This window comes from Triturus cristatus, chromosome 10 (genome assembly GCF_964204655.1).
Source record: "Triturus cristatus chromosome 10, aTriCri1.1, whole genome shotgun sequence".
Lineage (NCBI taxonomy): Eukaryota > Metazoa > Chordata > Amphibia > Caudata > Salamandridae > Triturus > Triturus cristatus.
In genome coordinates this window covers 10,981,191-11,002,310 of record NC_140593.1, presented here as the reverse complement: position 1 = coordinate 11,002,310, position 21,120 = coordinate 10,981,191, and the positions used below count along the sequence as shown (strand labels likewise).

At 45.1% G+C, this 21,120-nt stretch overlaps 1 protein-coding gene across 1 annotated transcript in view; it reads left to right on the top strand.

Moving 5' to 3' along the window:
- Positions 1-21,120, top strand: part of LOC146788719 (vomeronasal type-2 receptor 26-like) — a 649,476-nt gene that overhangs the window by 533,143 nt on the left and 95,213 nt on the right. The window lies entirely within an intron of this gene.

Below are 21,120 nucleotides of genomic sequence, written 5' to 3'. Positions count from 1 at the left end.
AACTAACTAAGACCCAAAAGACCCGAGCCATTTTAGACCCATCTCTCATCTCCCAATCCCGGGTAAGATGATTGAAAGGGCTATGAATGGTCAACTTAGCTTGTTCCTTCAGACCAACTCACTTTTAGACACCACGCAGTTTGGATTTCATGCTGAACATAGCACTGAATTGGCATTAATAAAATCCACAGACAAGATTAGGGAGGCTCTAGATCAGGGCAACGCTGCCATACTTATCATGCTGGATCTCTCGGCCGCATTTGATACGGTCCATCATGAAGTCTTGACGGACCGTCTATCAGCGGTCGGAGTCCAAGGCAAGGATGGGACCTCCTGAAATCGTTCCTAGCTCATAGAATACAAACTGTGGACCTCGGTAGAGACAGTTCTAAGCCTTTCTCTCTCCCATGTGGAGTCCCACAGGGGTCTACGCTCAGCCCGACATTATTTAATATATATGTCGCTCCGCAGGCAACCTTGATCAAATCTTTTGGATTCCAGTTGCCCTCTTATGCCGATGACACACAAATTGTGTTGTCAATCCAAAAAGGGTCAGAGGCTGAGACTGCCACAAAATGTCATATCTGCATGTAGGCGATCGCAGCCTGGATGGCATCAAACTGCCTCAAACTTAATGCAGAAAAAAACGAGGTTTTATTATTCGGGAACACTGCCAACCTTTGGACACCGGACTGGTGGCAGACTACAATGGGTGGGCCTACTGTTCCAGTGGAAAAGGCAAAAAATCTCGGAGTGCTTATTGACTCGAAACTTTCTCTTGATGATCAGGTTAGCTGGGTTGTTTCATCCTGCTTAAAATTCTCCGTAAATTCAAATTTGTCCTCCCAGAAGACTGCCTGAAAACTGTAGTCACTGCGCTCATTCTGTCATGGTTGGATTATTGCAACAGTCTCTACATTAACATCCAGAAAGAAACATCTGTCTAGACTCCAGATCGTACAGAATGCGGACGCCAGGATGCTCACTGGTCCACCCAGGTTTATTTCAGTAAGGGTAGGTCTCAGAACTCTTCACTGGCTACCTGTGGCATTACGGATTCAGTTTAAGGCCATATGTATAGTCTTCAAAGCCCTTAATGGCATGGGCCCCGATTACCTGAAACACTCAATTCAGTGGTATGTTCCGGGGAGAGCCTTGTGCTCCCTGCAAACTAAACTCGCTATTCTCCCCCGCTATAATAAAACCAGCTGGGGTGGTAGGAGTTTTTGCTGCTGCGCCATTAAGGCATGAAACAGCCTTCCTCTCCATCTCAGGAACTCAACAGAGCTTTTTTCCTTCAGGAAGGGATTAAAAACTTGGCTATTTACCTAAATGATCCTCCCATCCAATCGTCATAGCTTCCTCTTTTGGTAGGTAGCGCATAGCGCCAGGACACCTCTGGGTAACAGAGCGCTTGAAAAATTTCAGTAACATCAGTAACATAACTGGAATTTTTTTTGTGGTGCCCTGTAGATCAGCAGTGACGTAGGGTCGGCGCTGATCTAGAGGCACAGGAACTGGTCCATTACCCTGTCCCTGGCTGTCCTAGCTGTGAGACAACCCAGTCACCTTGTCCATGTCATAGTCATCATGGTAGTACTGTCGGCTCCGAGGGTCGTCAAAATAGTTCCCGCTTTGCCTATTGTATGTTGTGTCCTCTGACTGCGTTCCCCTTCAGCCTCCTCCTCCTCCAGCACATCCTCTAAACCCTCAACCTCTCCTCTCTGCAACAACTCTGGACACTCATTCCGCCAATGTCCCTCCTGCTTACAATATGTACATTGGTTGAGCCCAAGGAGCGCACTTGAAACACCACCTATATTAGATCTGGGTAACCGCTGAGCCGAACGCGAACCTCTGCCTCTCCCCCTTGCAACCTGCTGCATCAACACTCTCGTCTTCAAATCCGTTGACTTTTTCTCCACCTTCTCTTTTTCCTCATTCTCTCTATGCTCGTAGTACTGTGCCATACTCGAAATCATGGACGGGGATGATGTTGTCCAGGTACTTTCCGAAGCCTGCAACCTGGTTGCAATCTCTGGAAGCAAATTAGTGACAAATCGGTTAATAAACGAACACCACCCTCCTGTGACAGGTCCTGATCACTAAAATCTAGAAACACTCCTTCAAATCTAGTAAAGAAATCCAAAAATCTTTCATCCTTCTTCTGACGACATGGAGTCAACTTATCCCAAGCCACTCTTTTAGGCAGGATAAGGGAGTGCATGTAAGTGATAATACGACCAGGTAAAGCTAGGAGCTCTGCTTTCGGCTTATTGCCGGGCTTGTGCTCCTTATTCCACGCATTGATCTCATCCCATGCACCACCTAACTCCAATGCATGCTCCTGTGTATGTACCTGCCTCCATATGTCCACCACTACCAGTAGATCAAAGAACAATTCAATATCAGCTAACGTCATTACTGTGGAGGAGGCCGCCTCCGTCAATTCCTTATAATATGCAGTGGGATTTTTCCGGGGGTCTGGCAGCTGACTCTTTAGGGATAGGGCCTCACTCCTCTTCCAAGGGACATAGATCCATTGCACCTGGAACCGAGCATCAACCTGTGGTCTAATTACAGTGTCCATGGAGTCACGCATTTCTGGTATTTCAGGATGGTAAATGGGATGGACCTCCCTCATAGGGTGCTGTAGCCCCTATTGTCGGAACCTTTTGGAGCAGTCTGCCACGGTACCCCACCAGTGTTGTTACATTGCCAAAACCTCATTAGGAGCCATACCTGTAGCATATACCCTGTCCCGTATGCCATAGATGATCTGCGGTGCAGCACACTGAAAACACTGTTCCTACAGTCCTATTAGTGTGGCCAACATGTGCTTAAGAGCATGCTGCTGTACAAAGGGTTTATATTCTCTTATCACACTCCACACATCTCCCACACTATAGATCGTGTTCCGAGCCCACTGAGCTGCTTGATTTGCCACCATTTGCTTTTCTTCATCACCCACAGCAAAACGCACCAACACTTTCTCCATGCGGTCTCGCTCTGCTGCCCAATTCTCTTCATGCATCCCACGCACAGGCGTCTCAACGTTTGACAGTATTTGGGGGTTTACACCCAAGGGGGAAAGAGCAGATGCAGAGACAGGTACCATCATGTAGGGAGACAGGGTTGTATGAGTGAAAGGGGGCGTAGCAGTTGAACCGGAACTAATAGACAGGACAGGAGAACTTACAGGCTCCTGCCCCTGTGAATGGCATGGGTGGAGGAGAAGCAAATGGGGCCGGGGCTAAAGTAGTAGTGCCAGAAACAGACACACTATAAAGAGCGGCACTAGAGGCCGAAGACTGGTATATCTGTTCAGGGGCGTAAGGAGGTGGGGGGCGAGAATCCAATAGCTCTTCCTACAAAATCATCACCTTCCTCTCTAGCAACATAACATTTATCAGTCTGTAATTGGAGCTTTCTATCTGCACATTCTATACCTTTCTCTACCCTTTCCCTCTTATAGGCCACTGCTTTCTGTATTATAGTTTGCGTGTGTCTCTTCAGGGCCGCTTTCTCTGCACTCATACTGCGCTGCTTTGCTTCTTTCTGCCACTCTCTTAGAGAATCAAACATCGACTGACTGCTCTTTTTGGCGAACAATTTATCCTACAAGAAATTCAATCTCTGTTCATCAAAGGAGCAAGTAAGTGGCCACTGTAACTCAGCATCATCCCTCGTAAATTTAAGCCACAACTTGCTAAACATAATAGGGTCAATACCGTATTTGACATATACGTCATAATTTGGAGAACCCTCCGGAGGAGCAGGCTGGCTCTCTTCCAATCGAGCATCAGTAGAACAACATCAACATCCAAAATATCCAGGCTTACTTAGATAAGGCATCTTAATATAAGACACATACACCGTTCCCAACGAACAAATACAACATCAACAAAAATAATAAAAGGAAAATAAAAAGAGAACAATTGTTCAAGAACGAAAACAAAACGGTCTGCAAACCGCCCACTGCAGTCCGGAGACTGTACCAAGTTCAAGAAGACAGGCGTTAGCCCCAGACCTTTTGCAATGAAAAAGAAACCAAATTACTGGTTGGTCTGGCAGACTGTTCGCAAACACACTGTATCTTAAAAAAAAAGTGTCCGCAAACCCACCAAGTTCAAACCAAATTAGCCCAAAAGACCGTACCAAAACACAGCCCGTTCAAGCAAGACAGTCAGTCAGGAGACTGTATCAAGACTAACCGTGGGCAAAGAACTCCACTTCGCCCACAGAGTGGGCGGAGTTTTGCCTGCTCTGCGCTCCATCAATTAGGCGGGGTAAGCAAAACTCTGCACACTCGTGACGGAGCGGAGTTGGCCTCCCACCCGCCTCCCACCCGCTCTATTAACAAGTATGTGTAAGTGTAAAAAAACTATTTAAAGACCATGAAAACTCCTTACCTTATCTGCGGTGTCCCCGGGCTGCCCTCTTCCTCCATCATGACTTCTTTGTGAAAACTAGAGCCCTGCGAACATCCAAAGAACAGGTAACATGGGAATCCCCCTCCGTTGGCAAATCAGGAAGGATCCCCTCCTGTTGCAAATGGAACCAGGAAGAAACCTTAGACGGAAAAGCCGGATCAAGCCTCAAAACAACCCAAGCCTGCAGGAACTGTAAATAAGGGAAAGATATGAGAAAGGCACCCAATGTCCCCAACCGACAAGCGGAGGTGATGGCCAACAAAAACACCACCTTAGCTCTCAATCACAACAAGTCGCATCCAACAAGGGCTCAAAAGAGGGCAACTGCAGACCCCGCAAAACAGTAGGCAAATCCCAAAAAGGCACGATCCCAGGAGAAACCGTCCGACGAAGCTTACAGCTCTGAAGAAGCCGACTCACCAAAGGGGCACCAACCTCCAAGGAGGCCCCAGGACTCCGGCAAGCATGAACCGCCGGCAACTGAGCAGACAAAGTGGAAAGGGAAAGGCCCTTCAAAAAACCATAAAAAAGAAAATCCAACACAGATGCAGGATCAACCAGCACAGGATCCACCCCATGGGAAGAACAGCAAGAGACAAAAGAGCCCCGATGATTAGCATAGCATTAAGGGTCGAAGGCCGACACGACAACTGGATGTCACGAGCCACCACAGAAGAACAGCCTAAAGACACCAACGTCAACCGCTCAAGAGCCAGGCTGTCAACTGCAAAAAACAAGGACAAGGCAGAGACAGGAGCGGAAACTGAAGAGGAGCCGGAACCAAAGGAAGTCGTACAAACTGACACCCCGCCAGCCGCACCAGGAGAGGAAACCAAAGGCGGTGAGGTCAGCGGGGAGCAATCAACAGGACTGACACCCTCTCCCCCAAATCTTCTGCAGCACCCTCGGGAGGAGGGGAAAAGGAGGGAAGGCATACAGAAGGCCAGGGAATCGAAAGAGCATCCATCGTCTAAGTCTGAGGACAGATCACCTCGGAACAAAATCGGGGCAGAAGAGCGTTGTGAGGAGAGGCAAAGAGATTGATCCAGAGAGAACCCGAACCAAAGACAAAGAACTGGAACAGAGGAAGAGAGAGATTGCACAGAACAGGGGATGGAAAGTTGCGGCTCAAACCATCCGCATGAAAATTCAACTGTCCCAGAATGTATACCGCCCTCCAGGCCAACAGGTGAGACTCCGCCCAAGCACAAATCATTGACGCCAACAGATTCAGAGATGCGCCCTTGGTCCCCCCCTGACGGTTCAGGTAACAACGAGCCACCTCATTGTCGGTACGAACCAACAGATTTGTCCCAGGGAGAGAAAAATGAAAGAACTGCACTGCCTCCCAGATAGCCACCAACTTCCGCCTGTTCGAGGAACGGGCGCTGTCCCTCTGAGACCACTGACCTTTGGCCTCTAAGGACCCCAATGTGGCCCACAATGCCAAAGACTGGCATTCGTGGTCAACAAAAGGGGAGGAGGAAGACAAAACCACACCCCCTTCTCCAGATTAGGAGTGCAAAGCCACCAGTCCAAGTCGTGAACCAGGGCTGGAGCGAGAGGAACCAGAGTCTCATAATGCACCCAGGAGGAGTCCCACTGAGCCAGCAGATGAGTCTCCAAGGGCTTGAGATGTAGATGAGCCCAAGGAACCATAGCAGTGGTGGCAGCCATCAACCCCTGGACCTGCAACCAAACACGAGCCGGGGCAGAAGGACGACTCAACAGATCCCGCAACAGAGTCTGCAAGGAAAGGATCCGAACAGGAGGAAAAAACACCACTCCCAGAGAGGTGTCGAACAGACTCCTGATGAACTGAAGTTTCAGAACAGGATCCAGATGAGACTTGGCCAGATTCAACTTGAACCCCAGATCCTGGAACAAGGTCAAGGTAGCCTCCACCGCAAGAAGAGCTTTAGGAAAGGAGGAAGTAGAGATCAAACTGAGGAAAATAAAAATGATGAGGCCTATGTGTCCCCATGTGCCCCCCTAACGCTTATGTGCACATGCATGTAACCTATGCATTCCCCTCCATGGCCTTTCTATCATGATGCTTATGCTATAATGTGGCCTGCCATCATCCAGTCTCCCATGGGAGAAACGACAAATCTGTATTGAGGCCTACACGTTTTGCATCATGTTTTCCTGCACCACATGAAACCCCGTGTTTTGTGGCTCAGCCAGACGCGAACAGAGGTTTCAGGCCTCAGACGTTCAGAAAGCTGCAGCTGCGTATCCTTGGCCTTGCACACTTGGGCCTCATCCAAAGGGGCCCTGTCAAAAGGTGCCGAGACAGTATTGAGCATGGTTATCTGCTTACTCCTACAGAGCCGCATTCCTGCCTGGAGAAGGAGGGATCAACATAACCCATCAGCAAAGGAGAAAGCCTAGCCTTACTGTCTCTGTTTGTGAGATTGCAAAGCTCACGTCAGTAAAAAGCCCATAGCCCCCATGTAAGGCCTCTGCAGTAAATGAAGTAAATGAAGAAATAGATGCCACATCGGCTCTTGGTGATGGGCAACCTATGTCACAAATCAGTCCCTGCTCCAGACATCAGATATCAGATAAAACAAGATGTGCTGGTCGTCCTGACACCGAAGGCCTCACTCACTGAAGGCCTGACTCCTAGACTTCCCGGTTGCATAACAACCCTTCCCCACGTCAGTTACACGTCATGCTCGAGTTGAACTCAAGTAAGGCAAAGTTCCAGTACAATTCCAGCAGATCACGCAACCCCCCTCCAGGTATCCACCCACCTATGACAAATCACCCATTACCATCAAGTGGACGCCCACATGGACGCCTACCTTCACACCTACTTACACGCCCACATGCTCTTATCTCATTCTCTTTTGCTCTTTCTCGCTTACGTACATTATGGAAATGTATATATACTGTACTCTGTGAATAATGTTTTGAGAATACTTTGAGACCCTTCCTGATCCCTTGTGGTGATGGTAATATTCTCCCTATGACTCGAGTTATTGGAATAAAGCCCCTTTTGAACCTGATACCACAGACTCAGCCTCTTGCTTTATGCATGATCCTATTGATATTCTGAAATTCAGAGAGCGTAATATTTTATTTACGACATAATGGCGCCCGAACAGGGACTATTCTCTTTCCCCACACGTCGGAGATGAAGGTACAGTTTTGCCCCCTTCCACAGCTGTGACGGACTTCAAGTACGTACGTCGCGGGTTTTCCCGCCAACTCCCTCAGGCCAACGAAGGAGACGGACTGCGACCAGGCATCCATACGAGGCGGTGAGGAACGCAGATTGTCCTAACCCAGAGCCCAGCCGCGAGAGAGCTGTGTCTGAGGTTTCTGGAGATCCACCTAAGATACGCCATTCCCCGCGCAGCGTCAAGTTTCGGAGGCCTTCGACTTCAAGTTCAAGTTCAAGTTAAAGTTCAAGTTCCGCTTCCCGGTGAGTTTTCTAATGGGGGTTGCAATCAAGGCGGGTTCTCACTTGTGAGACCTGTATGTTCAAGTGCATGCAGCTAGAGTTATAGGAAATAGAGATCTCAAAGTATTGAAGGTGCACCGATATAACTGTATGACTGTTATTTTCCTAGTCAGGTTCAGTTAGGTTTGAATGTGTCAGGTTTTATGTAAGTTTGTTTTATTATAGTTTTTGTTTCTACAGCGCTATTGTGATTTTTGTTTTTTGGCTACATTCCAACATGCCGTTATTTTCGAAACTGCGTGAAATATGTACCAGAAAAGGTGTACTAGAGGAAGCAGTTAACATTCCGCCTAGGGACACACCTGGACATTTCATGTACTGTAAGCATGGTTTAGATGCCGTGTTGTTTTTAGAACTATGGGTAGATTACACGAAGGATTTAGAGACAAAATATAGATGGCCTATCACAGGAACGTGGGATGGGAAAGCATTATGAAAGTAGAGGAAGGAATATGGAAGAGAAAATCTAGACCTGCTCAGAAGGATGCCATTGAGTTGTGGCGTAAGGAGTCACATAGAAGAGCAGAAAAAGAGTTCCACAAAATTGAAAGAAGTAAGGATGAATCTGAGAAAGCCAAAGAAAAGAAATTACGGGAGGAAGGGGAACGAGTAAAAAGAGAGCAGACTGAAAGAGAAATGAATACTGTCGTTGCTGGTATTTACCCCGTCCTTTCAGAGGAACTAGCGAAAGTGACTCCAGTAGAAAGACCCATTAGAGTGCCTCCGCCAGTACCCCGAAAAGTAAAAACAGCATCCGACAGGTTCATCGACACCTATCTAGAGGAACCACCACCAGCCTACGTGAACGGATCTTTCCCTGCACCCTCAACGCCAGAACAGCTCCAGGAGCTCGAGGACGGCGGGGAAGGGGGATCCGGGACAACGTCAGGTTTACTAAAAATAATAGATGACCTAAGGGGTGGTGATTGAGACTGATTTGAACATTTGTAATTCACCGGTCCTTCCTATTCTTAAAAGAACTGACCCCAATATACAACCTGTATATAGATTAGTTGTGGACCTGCGAGAGTTAAACAAATGTGTGGTGCCACAGTACCCTGTGGTCCCGGACATCTCTTCGATATTGACTGCCATTGATGCGAATGCTACGTTATTTACAGTGATAGATCTGAAGAACGCATTTTTCAGTATTCCAATTCATCCGGCCAGCCAATATCTTTTCGGTTTCAGTTTAAAAGGTCGCAGCTTCAGATTCACGAGAGCACCACAGGGCTTCACGGAAAGTCCTAGCATTTATAGTCAGGCACTGAAGAGACAACTGGACAGTATTCACATGCCTAGCTCTAGAGCACTGATACAGTATGTCGATAACATTCTCATCACTGCACGATCGGACCATGATTGTGAAGATGCTTCCCTGATGGTTTTAAATTTTCTGGCTGACAAGGGGCACAAAGTGTCCCCTTCGAAGTTGCAATTCTGTGAACAGCAAGTGGCGTACCTTGGGCACTTGCTATCCAAGGAGGGTAGGAGACTGACACCTGAGCGTATACAGTTAATTTCAGGCCTTTCACAGCCCACGACACAAAAGGAGGTACGTGCATTCATTGGCCTCACTTCATATTGCAGGCAGTGGATTCCCCAGTATGCTTACATAGCCAAGCCCCTAATACAGTTGACGACACAGGAGGCAGCCTCTACTAAAGTCCTCCCTTGGACACAAGAACACACTGTGGCATTTGAAGAATTAAAGAGAGCTTTATGTCAAGCACCAGTTTTAGCGATCCCTGATTACAACAAATCTTTTATGCTTTTTGTGACAGAGCGGGATGGAACAGCACTATCTGTCCTCACACAAGATCTTGCAGGAAAACACAAGCCCTGTGCTTATTTTTCTAGTACATTGGACCCAGTAGCACAGGCTTTGCCTGCGTGCCTAAAATCGGTTGCAGCAACGGCCTTAGCCATAAGACAAAGTGACTCGATAGTGCTGGGCCACCCCCTGACAGTACAAGTACCGCATGCAGTTTGATAGATCAAGCCCTCTTGAACCGAGGTGGAAGACGCCGAAATTGGTGTTGCTCACCACAAGGACCGCCGTTAAAGTCGAGGGACGGAAAGGATGGATACATCTCCACCATTGCAAACGTTACTTTGGGAATAACTGTACTTTCCAAAAGAACACTGACTGCTTGGACTGTGAGCCCCCTTTACTAGAGGAGACTCCGCAGCAGAAATATAAAGCTAAACTTAGATCTCATAAGTCAGAACCCGTTTGATCGATTAAGTCCACTAGGTGGTGAAGCGGTTGAACATGCATTCTTGCTCGCATAAGATCTCGAACAAAGCGAACGAGAGAAAGAGCAAGATGAAAAGCAAATACTGTAAAATATTACGTGGCAGATGTATAGTTACTTTGATTTTTCTATCTCTACTGTGTATCACGATAATATGTATCAGCTTAATACTACATGTTATTTTTCCTCCTATTGCTTCACTCTTACACTCTTCATCTAATGATACCACAAAACACACATTTAGTGATCTGCCATCCCATGAGTTATCGTATCGACTTGCTCTGCGCAACAATACCTTTATTCAGATGCTGCACCATTCACATCAGACTAGTAATGCTACAGACTGCTGGGTCTGTGGCCGACTTCCCCCATATCAGAAGGTAAAGGGAGTGTTGCCTCTTTTCCCTTTTCCGTTCTCCCATAATGGTTCTTGCGGAGCATGGTTTGCCTTAATGACATCAATAAACGGTGATGCCAAAGAATGTCAAGAGGAGGATTGTAGGGGCGAGTGGGTATGGGGTAACTTGAATAAAGTCATGAACGAAGCATGTTTCCCAGATGAAGAGGGTCTTCCCCAAATGAAAGGTACAGATCTAGAAACTGAAGAGTATCTGCAAGGAAATGCGACCCTCGATTTTATAGTGTTGAATGTAAAGCCCCTACACATGTCAGGTCCATCTTCAATTACTGTTCTGCCAGTGAAAGGGAACTTGTGTGTCCGAAAAGAAGGCTCAGTACATTTGGGGCACAGTGAGTGTGATACTATAATAGTATTCAAAGACAAAGGAAAGTCCTATTTCAGAGCATCACGACACACCTACTTTATTTGTGGCCAGACAGCCTATGTGCAGCTGCCCTTAGATTGGGGTGGGACTTGCTACATATCATTTATTCTACCACCCGTTTTCTTGGCCCCATCGAGCTATCATCAAGATCTTCGGCTCACACTTGTCAGACACAGACGAGGGCTCGATGCCTCTGGCATCGACCAAACTGAGACAGCTTGGGAGCAATATACAGATTTCAACAAAGGATTCTTTTTCTTCATAGGTCCCGTCCAGAATAGAAAACTTATCCGAAGGTTAACAAGGATTCTAGAAACAGTTGCTAATGTGACTGCATCAGCCCTGGGGAACCTGACCCAGGAACAGTATGCTATGAGACTGGTCGTTCTTCAGAATCGTCTTGTTCTTGACGTCATCCTGGCGGATAGGGGCGGGGCTTGTAGGGTCATCGGTTCTAGCTGTTGCGTTTTCATACCTAATAACGCACCATCTGTATACAAAGCAATAACGAGGCTCCACAAGATTGCCCAAAGCATACATCAAGACCCAGGCACGTGGACTTGGTCCGGTTGGTTCTGGGGATTAATATCGGCATGGGGATGGAAAGTGTTGACCGTCTGTGGGTTGATACTATTAATAATATTCAGTTGTTGCCTATGTCTGCAGTGTGGCCCGGCCATTTGTGGCCTGTGTGCTACTGCATGTGTTCCACATCCCCATTCACAGAGTATTGAAAATGGAAAAATAATGCTGCAAGCACAGATCGACTGTCTCATGAAAATAGAGGTTACATAAGGGGTTCACATGGGAACAAGGAGGGAATGAGGAAAATAAAAATTATGAGGCCTATGTGTCCCCATGTGCCCCCCCAACGCGTATGTGCACATGCATGTAACCTATGCATTCCCCTCCATGGCCTTTCTATCATGATGCTTATGCTATAACATGGCCTGCCATCATTCAGTCTCCCATGGGAGAAACGACAAATCTGTATTGAGGCCTACACGTTTTGCATCATGTTTTCCTGCACCTCATGAAACCCCGTGTTTTGTGGCTCAGCCAGACGCGAACAGAGGTTTCAGGCCTCAGACGTTCAGAAAGCTGCAGCTGCGTATCCTTGGCCTTGCACACTTGGGCCTCATCCAAAGGGGCCCTGTCAAAAGGTGCCGAGACAGTATTGAGCACGGTTATCTGCTTACTCCTACAGAGCCGCATTCCTGCCTGGAGAAAGAGGGATCAACATAACCCATCAGCAAAGGAGAAAGCCTAGCCTTACTGTCTCTGTTTGTGAGATTGCAAAGCTCACGTCAGTAAAAAACCCATAGCCCCCATGTAAGGCCTCTGCAGTAAATGAAGTAAATGAAGAAATAGATGCCACATCGGCTCTTGGTGATGGGCAACCTATGTCACAAATCAGTCCCTGCTCCAGACATCAGATATCAGATAAAACAAGATGTGCTGGTCGTCCTGACACCGAAGGCCTCACTCACTGAAGGCCTCACTCCTAGACTTCCCGGTTGCATAGCAACCCTTCCCCACGTCAGTTACACGTCATGCTCGAGTTGAACTCAAGTAAGGCAAAGTTCCAGTACAATTCCAGCAGATCACGCAACCCCCCTCCAGGTATCCACCCACCTATGAGAAATCACCCATTATCATCAAGTGGATGCCCACATGGACGCCTACCTTCACACCTACTTACACGCCCACATGCTCTTATCTCATTCTCTTTTGCTCTTTCTCGCTTACGTACATTATGGAAATGTATATATACTGTACTCTGTGAATAATGTTTTGAGAATACTTTGAGACCCTTCCTGATCCCTTGTGGTGATGGTAATATTCTCCCTATGACTCGAGTTATTGGAATAAAGCCCCTTTTGAACCTGATACCACAGACTCAGCCTCTTGCTTTATGCATGATCCTATTGATATTCTGAAATTCAGAGAGCGTAATATTTTATTTACGACAAAACAATCATCAATATAGGGAAACACAGAGAAACCCCAATGCTGCAAAACCCCCATAGCAGGAGCCAATACCTTGGTAAAAGCTCTGGGAGCAGTGGAGAGGCAGAACGGCAAAACCTGAAATTGGAAATGCATCCCTTGAACTGCAAACATCAGGAACCGCTGACTGGCAGGATGAACCGGAACGTGAAAATAGGCATCTTCTATGTCCAGTGAAGCCAAAAATTGCCCTCCTGGATGAGGGGAATGACAGACTGCAAGGTGACCATCAATCAATCAATCAATCAGGAGTTTATATAGCACACTACTCACCCGTGAGGGTCCCAAGGTGCTGGGGGGCACGGTTCCGGATCAGTCGAAGAGCCAGGTCTTGAGGTCCTTCCTGAACATGTGCAGGGTCAGGGAGTGTCTGATGTTCACAGGTAGCTTGTTCCAGGTCTTGGCTGCGATGTAGGAAAAAGCTCCCCCACTGGTTCTGTGTCTGCAGATGTCACCCATGTGAGTAAATTGCGACTTTCACTCAATAAAGAGGCTTCAGCTGCCCTCAAAACAACCAGTCAAAACCCGCTAGGGGAAGGCGAAGCTGGACCCAATGGAGGCCCGGGACCCCCCCGCCCAGTGCGAGAGCCCCGAAAAGGGAGCAACCAGGATTGGTCACCCCAGGGTGGTAGACGGCCCTCGCAATCAGGGGGCATGTTAGTAAGCAGCGAGGGGGTTTGGGAAAGGAGAAAAGGCCACCCTGTGCACATACTCCCCCCTCACTGAAGAGAAGTAGACTTGAATCCCACCTACCTACTCCAGATGAAAGGTGGGCATCACAGCCGCAGGGATAGAGGGGAGGTGGAGAAAACCCTAGAATGATAGACAAAGGAGATACATTGCTAGAGGGAGATGGAAGACTCACACAGCGTCCTTGGCATGCCTCAAGGCAAGGGCACTGAGGGAGCCAGTGGAGGATATAAGCCACATACAGAGTAGATGTGATGCTCCCGCTGTGCCCTTGGGATGCCTCACGGCAGGGGTACTAGAGGAGTGAGAGGTCAGAAACCAGCACCAGGCTGAATAGATGAAGTGCTCACATGGAGTCCTTGGGATGCCACATGGCAGGGACTTGGAGGAGTGGGGAGGGGCCAAGAAGGCAAGCGGGACGGCACTTGCAGCCCGGTCTGGTCCTGACGGACACCCACCAAATAGGTAGCAAGTTGAAGCCTAAACCATGGAAACAGTGGCTCAGGTGGTTGGTCCCTGAGGGCAGACATTAAAAAAAGAATGGACTAAAAGGACTATGGGGTAGATTTACAAGCCCCCTGCACCACCACTATGTCACTTTTTGTGACGTACTGGTGGCGCAGGGGGCTCCTCCATATTTACAAGGAGAGGAAAAGCCACCCTGCATGACTTTTCCTCTCCTCGTAAATATGGCCCCTTCACACGCAGCACGAGAAATCGTAAATCTGGAGTTGCGTGTGAATGCTACGCCACCCAAGAGGTGGCATAGCGAGGCGCAACGAGGAGAAATGTTTTAAATTCTCCTTGTTTTTTCCTCTTTCAATATGTTCTGCATGCTACAGCACGCATTGAAAGAGGAAAAAGCCTCTTGTGATTGTTTTTCTGCAGGAAGGTGTCCCTTCATGCACAAAAACAATCTCCCCACAATGCAGGCACCCTTGCACCATGGTGCAAGGGTGCCTGCGCCGGCGCATGGCTGCAGTTTCTGCGCCAGCGCAGGGAAAGCACAGAGATGCGACATATTCTGGTAAATATGTCTCATCTCTGTGCTTTCCAAACTAATGCAGCACAGCGCAGCAAAATGACTTGCTGCACCGTGCTGCGTTACTTTGTTGTAAATCTGCCCCTATAACTTCAAACACAATATAAGTGGCAACAGAATGTTTTACATGAACATGAAATTGGCAATATGGATAAATGTTATGTTATAATAAACTACGACCTTTTAAGGCACCAAGCACGTGGTCACTGTTGTATGTCAGAGATTAAGCGGGACACAGATGGAAGGGTGGGGGAGGTGACTCGCCGCCTGGGAGGGGTTTTCATCGAGCTTTCCTCGGACCTTCCATATGTCCTCTATAGTGACGACAAGCCTTTGCCACTTTCGGAGGGAGATGAAAAGTGATGGAATGTGTGTTCTAGGTGCTCACTGAAGGTTAGACCATTCTCTTTTCCCTGTGGAAAGGATGAGTCCACCCTAGTGTCCACAGGCTGCATAAGAAAAATAAGCAACAACTATCTCTTTGTTGTATAGAATATTGAAAAGGCTCCTCAGGCTTGTGGCAGAAGACTAGAGCAGCTGAGCTGGGAAAGCAGATTCGATCCTCGCCTTGGCTCAGTCAACATCCTGTCAATCAAAAAATGAAAAGTTTGCTGCTGTAGAAAACTAAAAAATGAGTCTCTTTCAACTTACATCAAAGGCAGTGACGAGTTGTGCTATTGCAAGGGTATCCAAAACCCAGCAACCCTACTCCTTAAATGCAAGGCTTTACGTGAGTCGGGTTCACCTTAGTCTCAAAACCAGGCAGATATTAAAAACAGTAATTACAAGGTGTCGCTATCGGACGTTGTTGTAATAATATCCTGAACTCTTCAGAAACAAACACCAATCGGGAGAATAATAACTCTGAAAACTATTAAGGTAATGCAGTACTCCTCCCCAAGGCATCAATACAGAACATGCACACCGTGGCCCCGGTGTCTCTGGTGCAGGTGTGCCGCAGCCTGGCGCTCTCAGCATGGCTGCACTCGTCCGATCTGAGGTGGGTTCACTTTAAGTTCCAAACTTACTGGATTTGTTTTTATGTTATTTTTTTAACACGTGCAGTGTTTTGAACAATGCAGTTCTTTCCAGTACACCTTTCCCAGAAAGAGCAGCCCAGAGTTACTGTAGCAGTGACAACGCGGCCACCTCGCATGTAGTAAAGCTGTACTGGATTTGTTGTTAACATGCGCCCGTCTTCCACGTTTACATACAATCCCTTCCAGAGCAGACCACAGGACACATGCTTGCTTTATAAATACCATCTGCACTTTTAGTATATTTCGTATGGACACTTGTGTGGGTGGGACAAGGGCCTGTGGCTGTGAAGAGCCCAAAACATAGGGATTAAGAATGTTATATACAGATATCCCGGCACTCAGAAGTAGCAACTATTAATCATATTGGTATGTAACCAAAACAGAAACCATTGGATGTTATCACAGTATCACTGGCAACCAAACAGATATGGATTCATACAAAATGCGTACAGTTTTTTTTTTTTATTTAGAAAAGCATTGTACAAAAAACATCACAATTCTAAAACAAGACCACGAAAAAAACGATGTTCCCTAAGTGAGTATAACTTTGAGAGACGGTTCATAAAAAGATAATTGTAGTTTCAAGGTCTTGATCCAAATGAGCAACAGCCGACACGTGTTTCATCACGTCTTGTGACTTCTTCAGGGCTGTGAAGATAATAGCATGATCTTATTCACACTGCGCACATATATACAAAGAGTATACCCCAATTTGTTGGGAAATCTTTTCCTCAAGTCAGAAAAAAGGTGAAAAGAAAAAAAGGGAAAAATAGGACCAGAAAAAGAAGGTACCGTAGAAAGATATACAGAAAGGAAAAAAACGAAAAAAATGAAAAAAGGGAGGAAAGAGTTTTTTTTTCCTCCCTTTTTATTTTCCAACCAAAATTAACCTCGAAATGTGAGAATATAAAAAAATGCGAGAAAGACCCATTAACACACCGTGCGCCAAGTTAATAATGGTCAAAGGTGATGGCCAAGCATGATCATGCTCCCCTAATCATAATCGTATCACTAACCTCTTTCAAATGTTTTAAGGTTCCTATGTTATTTTGACAATTGATATCCGATATTTTCTTCAATAGTAGGCAAGTGTTTCCAAAAGGTCTATAAGGAAAAGATATATATAGACTGTGTCTTATTATCAAAATTCCATAATAGTACTGATTCAGACATCAGAGTGTTTATTTATTGATAGTAGAAAATACCGGCACTTATTACCAGGTTTCTATAGACATCGTCCACCTATTTCTTACAGTTCAGTTTTTGAGGGAACTGTCAGCACAGCTAGTTCGCGAAATGTATCTCAAAAGAATGTTCTGAAAATAAAAAAAAGGATGGAGGAGAAGTGGCCATCAGAATAGTTCATCCCATCATTCCAATAAATGATGGCATTTTCATTAGGATACTATACATACGTTATATCGTAAGTTGTGAAGTGTTCTCACCGCACGTTCGGCCCAAAAAGATCTACGTTATATTGCATTCTATCCCGTTGTTCGGTCTTCATTCCATATTTCATATGATCGTTTCTAAGTAATAAACGATGATTCCACAAAGGAATTATCTATCAAATATTCTATTAGAGCGGATTATTAGTAGTCATATCTATTATGACAATTACTATTCTTCTTTGAAAATTTAAAGCTATTCTTACTCATTTAATCTTTAGTATCACCATCACAGTCGTCAAAATCTCAGCAGTCTATGATAGGCCCTGTATGTGTACAACATATTTAAAAAACATATTACTTTCTTTCGAATTATTGAGAAATATAAGATTGTAATGTTTTGTATACAATAATGTCCATTGTCGTTCATCATTAGGAAATCCAAATGGAATATAATGTCATTATTCAGCCGGTCAGTGCCACTATCATAAGGCATTAGTGTCCCAGAATTTTTTCTAATGTCAATAGAGATAATAACAACTAACATAAGCAAAGATTATATATTAGTTGCAGTTACCGTTCGTGAGAGTCGGTACCTAGTCACTGGTCCCGATATTTGTTGTAACTACCTATACTCAAAAATGACACGTGTTGTATATTCAAATAGTTATGTCGGCAAAACCTAATCGCGACTTTTCTTTTGAATATCCTCCATTTCTTGTGGGGACACTACAAACTGCTCCAAAAAATGATCTTACTTGATCAATAAGCCAATTTACGTTTTACACAATATTAAAAACATCTATCCACACACGAGACTAGCAGACCGAACATTTCGCTTACCTCACAGTATTATGTAAAGTGTCAAAAGCGTGGGCCCTGCGAGATACGTCCGGCAAGAGACCATGTTCGAGTTGGCGGTCTCGTTTTTAACACCGATCGAGAAACTGACGAGACCGGAAGTAACAATGTACGTCAGAAAATAGTCACCTTATCAGTTTCTATCACCCCATATTCAAAGCTAGTGTTACTAGACCGCCGAAGACGGAGGCCATATTAGGAGAGTGTTATAATGTGTTTATACATGGAAGTCAACCAAGTAAAACTGGATTATCAATTTTTTGAGATTCGTTCTATATATTTTTAATGATATTCATATTCAATTTCCATATTAAGTAAGAGAACAGCATTGAAAAGAGTATGTGTCATGTGGAGTATTTTTATGAAAATGCTAAACGCGTACAGGACATGTCTAGAAAGTTTTTTACTCCTGCATCTAGAAAGCCATTCCCTCCACCTGTGTCATTATTTTAGAAATTAGAAAAAGTGTCAGAAAGAGAAAAACATATCTAAAGTGTGTGAATCCGAAAAGAAGGAAAAGAAATTGGTGACATTTGTTATCCATCATTTTTCATTACATCTGTAATTTTTTCATTGGAATACATTTGTTGTGACCACATGGTGTCATTACTGATTTTCACAAAACAAATACATTTATTGTGATCGTAAACATATCTAAAAGCAAAGAGATTTGCTTTGAACATTGAATTCTTTATGTCCCCCACAAGGACATAGAGTTGGTACCTATAGAATCTTCATTATCACTGGGCCCCTCATTTCTATTGTACAACAGATAGACCAATAATTCATTGGGCTAAAAACACATGCAATTCTTTAGCAAAATTGTGCCCCATTTCTACCGCTCGCAATTTAATAATCCACTGTGTCTCTGTCCTTCTCAGTGTCAGTATTCTGTCGCCACCCCTTGGCCCACTTGCAGTGTGTGAAATCCCATGGAATCTGATTTTTTCTATTTCCTCCATTGTGTGTTTCTGTTTAAAGTGTACCGCGAATGGATAGCTACAATTGCTGTTTCACACTGCCCTGACATGTTCTTGTATCCTTTCCCTTAGGGGTCGTATGGTACTTCCCGCATAAATTAGTCTGCAACAACAGATCATACAATATACCACAAAGTTGGTATTACAATTTATGAATTGTTTGATGGCATATCTTATTGCTGTGTTGTATTGAAATTCAAAAGTTTTATTTGCTGCGAACTGGCAGATGTTGCAGTTGGTACATTTAAAAAAAACAGCTGGTTTAGATGGTAACCAAGTGGTTGCCTTCTTTTTGGGAGGCAAATAGCTTGGACAGAGAAGTTCTCTCAAAGTAGTACCCCTTCTGTGTACTACAGTGGGATTATTGGCAATGTGTCTTTCTATTGATTTGTCTAATCTCAAGATATGCCAATGTTTTCGAAAAATGTTATAGATGTGGTGACTATGTGTATTGAAATCAGTCACCAATGAGATCTTACGTTCCCTATTCTTATTTTTGTCATTCTTTCCTGTTTTTAATAGGCATGACCAAGACGTTTTCTGTATTTTATTTTTGGCACAATCTAATATTGCCTTCGAGTATCCTCTCTTTTGGAGTCTTGACTGCAATTTTTGGAATTCAGTTAAGAACACTGAGTCTTCACTACAGTTCCTTTTGAGTCTAGTCATTTCCCCCATAGGGATTGAGTTTAATTGGGACTTAGGATGAGCGCTACCAGCATGCAGCACTGCATTGCAAGCTGTGGGCTTTCTGAACAGTCTTGAGACGATTTTATTGTCTTTTGTATATAGAATTACATCTAAAAATTCTATTTCCCGTTTTCTAATCTTGTGGGTGAATCTGAGGTTGTAAGTGTTATCATTTAGATGTGTCAGCAAATCTAGGAGGCATTGGTCGCCACCTGACCAGAGAATAAAGATGTTGTCAATGTAGCGACCCCAATAGACGATGTGTTCTGTGAGTTGAGTATTTGACATTTTCCACAAGTGTTGTTGTTCAAAATGACCCATGTAAAGGTTAGCATAGGACGGAGAAAATTTCAAACCCATGGCTACTCCTATCATTTGTTTGTACCAAATGTCCTGATGTAAAAAAACATTGGTTTCCAGAGTAAGGCATGTTAGATCTAAGAACATCTGTGTATGTTCAAAAAAAGTTGCATCTCTGTATGATAGACATTCTGCTAGAGCTTGTAAGCCATTATCCAGGGGTATGCAAGTATAAAGAGAGCAGACGTCCATTGTAACAAATGAGAGATCATTGGTCCATTCTACATCCTCTAATTTACTCAGGAGGTCCCCCGTATGCCTTATGTAGGAGGGGAGATCTGGGAACATTACGGAAAGTCCAAAAACGTCTTCATCTCATCCAGAATTGTGGGAGACCACCGGGTATCTCTAGAGTGGGGCCTCAGTCTGGCACTGCTGTCCCTCAAAAACTGTTCAGCATACAAATTAGTCTGCTCAACAATCTCACCCAAAAATACATCATCCATGAACAATTGAAAAAACTGTAGAGGTAATAATGTTTCACAATCCACTCTACACCCTGCATCACCACTAAAGGCAGGCAACACTGTCTGCATCATGTTTGGATCAACCCAGAGTCCAACACTTCCAATTGGAAGCCTTAAAGCCCCAGGCTGAAATCCAGATGCCTCTTGCACCATCGGCACATCAGTGTCCTCCTCTAAAACAGGCAATTCATCAGCACTGAGAGAAGCTTCATCTGCACTGAGAGTAACTTCATCATCCGATCATTCCATGGGGAGATAAAACTCACTGCCTGAATCTTCCCCTCCATCCTCTCCCTCAGACGCACTGTCAGTCTCATTATCCTGCTCAGAGGAAGATTCAAGAAGCATACCAACCACCTGCTGAGCAGTCATTCTACGGCTAGCCATAATGCTTACTAATAAATGTAATTTGTCAAACAAGTCATAAAACAACAAACCCTTTGTAAGAAAGAAATAAACGAAATGTAGCTTTATCACAAAGACCTATATACTCCAACACTATACCATTCACTTACCAGAAGCAGCTAGACTCACCACCACCTACTCTGCACAGACACATTAAGGACCAACAGTATCTCACGAAAAAAGAAACAAAAAAGAAAATTACACATAAGACACCACAAAACACGCTAACAGAAAAAGGA